The following is a 6,785-nucleotide window of genomic DNA, read 5'->3' on the forward strand; positions in this document are numbered from 1 at the left end:
GAAGGGCCCCCGGACCAGTGCACCGCAGAAAGAGCCGAGGTGATATATTCTCCAATATTTTTGCTAATGCTATTATGGTTTTGTGCGTTTATATGGTTTAGATCACTCATTTATCTGAAATGTAGTTTTGTAAAAGGTGAAAGATAAACGCCTCACCTTATTTTTTCCAAAAATATTAGCTCATTGCCCTAGCATCATTTATTATCTTTTCTTCCAGATAGGAAATCTACCTTCATCAAACGCTACACTTGCACATATGGATTAGATCAAACCATGTGAGATTGTTGACATCTATCATCTCCCTCAGCTTTATTTTCCCAATGATCCCAGTCACTACTAGATGTCATATTACATATTTGTTTGTTTGTCTCTGTCTCTCACTTGAATGTAAGTTCAGTGAAGGCTGGAATTTTGTTATTTTTGTCAACTCCTGGCTCATAGGTATCTGCTAATCGAAATAACAAAATTTATCCTTGAACCTGTTAATATTCATGGATGAGCCTTTTAATGCTGGGCCATCCTTATATATGTTAGAAAAGCCAAGTTGGTTGGGGCGCCTGGGTGGCTCAGTCGGTTGAGCGGCCGACTTTGGCTCAGGTCATGATCTTGCAGTCCGTGAGTTCGAGCCCTGCGTCGGGCTCTGTGCTGACAGCTCAGAGCCTGGAGCCTGTTTCAGATTCCGTGTCTCCCTCTCTCTGACCCTCCCCCATTCATGCTCTGTCTCTCTCTGTCTCAAAAATAAATAAACGTTAAAAAAAATTTTTTTTAAATAAAAATTAAAAAAAAAAAAAGAAAAAGAAAAGCCAAGTTGGTTATGACATACTGTTCTTTAAGCACACTGCTCCCCTCTACTTACGTCTTTTGTGTCTGTGATCCTAAAAGAGCTTGGATTTCTCTTGTCCTTGTTCCTTCTCCCACCATCCAGTCTGGGCATCAGAACTGAGAAGCAGGGCTTTTAAAAAAAGAGATAGGCATGGCCTGGAAGTGGACACGGGGTGGGAACTATTGGGAGAGCTCGGAGCGTCTCTGCACATTCTTTCTGGGTATGCCAAGAATGCAAGGTCCTAACTGTTCTTAGCCTGTGCCGTCTCTCAGGCTTGTGTTTGCAGAGCAACTCTGAGGAATGTAGTAATATCTCCCTCCAGGACGAAGAGCAGGCTTGCCTATTTCCTGCTATAAAAGAGGTAGGTCCCCCAGGCTCAGTGTTCCTCAGCTGCGACACAAACCTGTTGCACACACAGCATCCCCTGAGGTCCTTCACATTGTCCCTGTGGGACTTGGCGGGGGGAGGGGGGCAGGGAGCCAATGTAAACGTTATGTTTATTCTACTTACTGTGCCATGAGTAATAAAGTTCTTAGTCTCTGACCCAGGAGCCTCGTCTTGGCCAGCATCCATGAAACCGTAAGAGGCCAATTAATCACTTACCAGCAGGATAAATTCAAATGCCAGACCCTGATGGTTTTGGCAGTGAGGATGGGATGCTGACAGAGACAGGGCTTTCTGGAAGAGGCAGGACCCTGTGGACGAGGCCAGGGTTATGAAAAGATTCCCTGGCATATGTTAGTGAATCTCCCCCACGTGGTGGGCAGCAGGGCAAGAGCTGCTCAAGGGAGCGTCTCACACTGGCCTACCTGTTAAGCAGTGAGACGTAGGACTGTTAAATAAGTCACCAGAATGGTGCTTTGGTTCCCGCTTATTCTCCTCCATGCAGGAGGTGGAAGGGATTTGTTCTTTTAATGTTTATTTACTTTTGAGCAAGAGAGAGAGAGAGAGAGAGACTGAGAGTGTGAGCAGGGGAGGGGCAGAGAGCGAAGGGGACAGAGGATCCGAAGCAGGCTCCGCGCTGACAGCGGAGAGCCCAACATGGGACTCAGACTCACAAACTGTGAGATCATGACCTGAGCTGAATCAGCCGGAAGCTTAACCGACTGAGCCACCCAGGCGCCCCAGGAGGTGCAAGGGATGTTTTGATAGTGGGGCAACAGTATCCATGTGGCTGCTACATCAAAAGACCCCAAAGGGCTGAAATAAACAGTGTCAGCCAGGATGTTTGAAATAAAACTTTAGGTGAACCAAAAGCAGTACAAGTTTATTTGGGTGAGCCCTGCAGGTCACCATTCAAACCCAAAGCCAACGAAAACCTTCGCTTACTGGCCCAGACCTCCTCTGTCCCTCTCTGAGCCCCGGTCCCTCTCTCCCCTCTGCTGCTTTGATGAGAAAATATGCTTGCAACTTGATAGAGGCGAGGGCCTCAAACGTTTGTAGCTCTCTAGAATCCAGCCATCCATGGCACCACCTTACCATGTCCTATGGATAGACGCAGCAGGGGTAGCTGAAGGCAGCAAGGAATGCAGTGCAGAACGGGGCGGGGGGGGGGGGGTGCGCAAAATGCCCCTGGGGTCGGGTGCTCCCAGGACTGACACTAGAGATACACGGGGGGGGGGGGGGGGGGGGGCGGGCAGTGGTATGCCAACTCTAAACCCGGAAGCCAAGAGAAAATAATATCCTGCCAGCTGCCCCCACTGCTCCCCCGCAGCACTCTCTGCTCTCCCCCATCCCTCCTTCCACCCCTTCCCCAGCATTCCTTGCCACCCCCCCACCCCACCCCCACCCCTTGGAATGGCAAGGTCTCCTGCAGCTGTTGCGACAACTGATTGGCGCACAATAAACTCCTTGGTCTGTTTTCCCATAAGGTAAAAAAAAAAAAAAAAAAAAAAAATCTTTTTCAATTGCTGGGCTCTGAGCAACGTTTGCAGTAGGGAAGGGAAATGAAAGCGGCCCCTTAGCGGGGTCCTTTGTGCCAATTCAATGTACCGCGCAGGGGCTGCCACGGCTGAAAATATAATTGGTATCGGTGCTTGTACAGGCTTGTGCCGTGAGTGCCCCTAAGTGTCAGCGCATTTGCCCTTTCGGAGGCTACTGTTTGTCCCCAGGTGATTCCTGAGCACTCGGAATGGCCCAGAAGAAACTGTATAGGCTTCCAAGAGGAGAAAAGTTAACGGGAGGAATGGCCTCAACGGCCGCAGTTACGCCAGAGGCCATCTTCCAGCACAACAACGCCACCAGCCGGACGCAGTCCCAAAGTACATCGCTTTTTAAAAAAAGGAACCTAGTAACTTGTTACTGACCTATACAGGTCCTGTCACTCTGCAACCTGACATTTTGGAACAGGTCAACTTGGATTTGGTGGCTCTCAAGAGAAGGGGACAAAAATCCTTAACAGTCAAATGGAAATTATTCAAGAGCACAGCTGGCCTGGCCCTGACATTATCTGAATTGTACACGAAAGGGTGGTGGCGATCCCTCTGGGGAGAGCTCCATTCCTCACCTCATCACATGAAGCAAAGCTGCTACCTCAATGGGGCCCTCAATTCACAGAGTGTCCCCCAAGTGCCTGCCTGGTTCCCTGGTGGTTTAACTAAGCTGATACCCGATGATGTCCACATTCAACCTCGGCACTAACAATGCAGAATCAAAAGTATGGGGGCGCCTGGGTGGCTCAGTCGGTTAAGCGTCCGACTTCAGCTCAGGTCATGATCTCGTGGTTCATGGGTTCAAGCCCCACTTCGGACTCTGTGCTGACAGCTCAGAGCCTGGAGCCTGCTTCAGACTCTCTGTCCCCCTCTCTCTCTGCCCTTCCCGTGTTCGTGCTATGTCTCTCTGTCTCTCTCAAAAACAAATAAACATTTAAAAAAAATCAGAAGTATGCATGGTCATTCTGCTCAATGTGCAGCACTCAAGACAGTGCTGATAGCCCCGGCTAATACTTCCCGTGATGAGGCCAGGTACATTTTTACTGCCTTTTGTGTTGTTGTCAATGGGCTGGCTGTCTTGTCTGCAAGTCCGGCCGATCGAAGACGTTTTTCTTGGGAGCTGCAAACCGTGGGAACAAATTTATCTGCCAATCAGACAGCCTGGGTCATTCAGAGAGATGCCCACAGTCAGGACCCTTCTCTGGTATGACCAACCGGAATCAGCCTGTTGATCCGGCCTTCAGTGGCCACACCACTGCCCGGATCCATCGTTGCACCAAACATAGTGACACATCCACCGCTGTGGACAGAGCGCAAAGTAAAGACTTGTATCTTTCTGATGAAGAAGCCACCGCCACATACCAGCTTTGGGTTGCCTCCCCAAAGTTGGACTGTCTGTCTTACAGTAAAGAGGCTGCACTGCATGGGGCATCGCTCCTGCCTGCCCTTGGATGATTGACCACCTCAGACCTTTGACCCCCCCTCTCTGGACTCTCACTGGTGCCTCACTGCTGTGGGCAGATTTTCAGGTTCTAGTCTGAGCAGGAGACTGGCCACACCACTGTGGCCCTTGTAACTAAGCCATGCCAACTTTTTGGCTTTTCACACCATCCGCAGTCTGACAAGGCTGCCTCTTTGTTGCAAAAGCCACCCAACCCTGGGTGTTCGTCAAGGTATTTGCTGGCCACGCCATCCGGCCTCCTCAAAAATAAACTCAGCTTCTGACTGCCTACCTCATCTCCTTTTGGTCCACACACTTCAGTGAGACAGTGTGGTCACTGCACGCAGTTGTCCCCAGACAGGAATCCTCCTTCGGCCATTTCTTAGGTAACGATCGGGACAAGAGGGGTGGATTCTATAGACCTTTTCTGGGGATTTGAGATTCTGACTAATCCCGGGCATAGACAGTGCTTCCTTTTTTCCTCCAACAATAACCCCAGGCCAGTCTAGCCGGTACAGCCTCCAGTTGTCGGCCTGGCAAAGGGGGCCTAGGGGATTCAAACTTCATTCTGATTTAGCCACCTGGATTCTCCTGATGGATGTACACGATCCCAGGTCACAAAGGTAATGACCACTCAGTTGAGTACACTGCTTGCCCAGTCCCCCTACGCTGGCCCACAGAAGCCAAGGTGGGAGATATAATAGGTCTCTGTACATTTTGTCGCACTCACCCCTGGCCCCTCCAGATAAAAGGTCAGGGTGTGAATAGGGAAAGACTGGAGAAGAGGTGAAGGTGTAGCTATTGGCATGGGGCACACTCTTCCCATAGCCACAGAGGCCTGGTGGCACCCAGATGCCAGTGGGAGCAGGGAGGGAGGGATGATTAACATTCTCTTTGTCCCCCAAATCCTGGCAAAACCATCACCTGGCTGATAGGAGTTAAGCTTCAGCCAGAAACCTGACCCACCTGGCTTTGTCATCCTGTCCGCCTGCCATGGAAACAGGAAACATGTAGGCAGGGATGGTCCCAGACTATGCGGCTGTGCCCTTTGTCACCAATGGCAGCTCCTGAATGCGGAAGCCCCCCCCCCCACCGCCCTGTACTTGTACAAACACACCATCCAGCCCACCCCTGTTGCACTTTGACTGGTACAAGTGGGCAGAATTTCCCTGTCACCCGAGTGGTCTTGGTTCATATGTGGCGGATGAGGCTGTACCTCCTTGGTGACACTGCCCGTGTGGCTCAAGCAAAGCAGTGTAATGATGGCACAAATCAGAATTCACCGCCAATCTTGAATTGGAGTGGCATGTGAGTCTTCAAGGCATATGTTTGTATGTGGGCCATGGAATCTCTCCGTCAGAGATGGGATTGCTTTTTGGCCCATCCACTGCCTCTTACAATTATTGGCAGTGATAGCAGAAATCAGCAGATTAGTCCAAAACTCACTTGTGAGAATTTCAATGGATAATGGCCCGGGTTTAGACTCTATCCTAACTGTCTGGAGTAAGACCTACTGATTCCCTTGGGACTGATTCACTGGTGACCGGATCTGGGACCCTCGGTGGCAAGTTTGAAGCTAATACTTTTAGGGTGGCCTCATCTTGATGCTGGAAGTTCTATAGATAGTAGCCTTAATTAGATTCTGTATGAGACAGATGGAGCAGATTTGGTCCCAGTCTCTGTTGATCAAACTAATCAGAGTGGCGGATGGAGTGGCATATTCATGTGAACATTCGAGTCAGCCAATCGTGCACAGGGTCGACGGTTGGGAGAGGCAAACCACATCGGCCCTGGGCACCGCTGTACATTTTTTACTGGGCATGTCAAGAGTATAAGGCCCCGAGCACTCCATCTGGGCTATTTCTTAGGGTTGGGTGTGTCCGGTAACCTTGAGGAATGAAGCCCTATCTCTAAGACAAAGAGCTTGCTTACTGCCTTCTGCAAAAGAGGCAGCTTCCCCGTTCTCATGTTCCCCAGACGCAACAGCCCCCAGAGGGCTCCTCCATGTGCCCCTGTGGGACTTGGAGGGCGAGGGAACTGACGCAAACGTGATGCTTTTGAACTTGCTGTGCTGGGAGCAATAAAGTTCTCTGTCTCTGCTCCAGGAGTCGTGCGTCTTCTGGCAGCATCCGTTAACAGGTTGACATTAGCGTCCGGTAACAGGTTGACTTATCAGCTTGAAAGTAGGGCAAGATCAAATTCCAAATACTCACATGTAGTGAGGTGAGAGGGAATAAATGGTCACTGCTAGAAAGGGCCTTGGGAGAAAGGCTGACCTTGGGTGTTATCTCAGTCTGCTCAGGCTGCCGTGACAAAATACCATGGACTAGGGGCTCAAATAGCAGACATTTCTTTTCTTACGTGCTGGAGGCTGGGAAGTCCAAGATGAAGGCGCCAGCCAATTCATTTCCTGGTGAGGACTCTCTTCCCGGCTTGCAGATGGCTGGCTACTCACTGTCATCACATGGTAGGGAAAGAGCTCTCCCTTCCTCTTCTCTCAAGGCCACCAACCCTACCAGATTAGGGCCCCATCCTTAGGTCATGTAACCTTTATCACCTCCTCACAGGCCTATCTCCAAATACAATCACA

Source organism: Lynx rufus, unplaced genomic scaffold (assembly GCF_022079265.1).
Source record: "Lynx rufus isolate CCGP_SWC_20201006 ecotype Redwood Valley unplaced genomic scaffold, mLynRuf1.p SCAF_8, whole genome shotgun sequence".
Taxonomy (NCBI): Eukaryota; Metazoa; Chordata; class Mammalia; order Carnivora; family Felidae; genus Lynx; species Lynx rufus.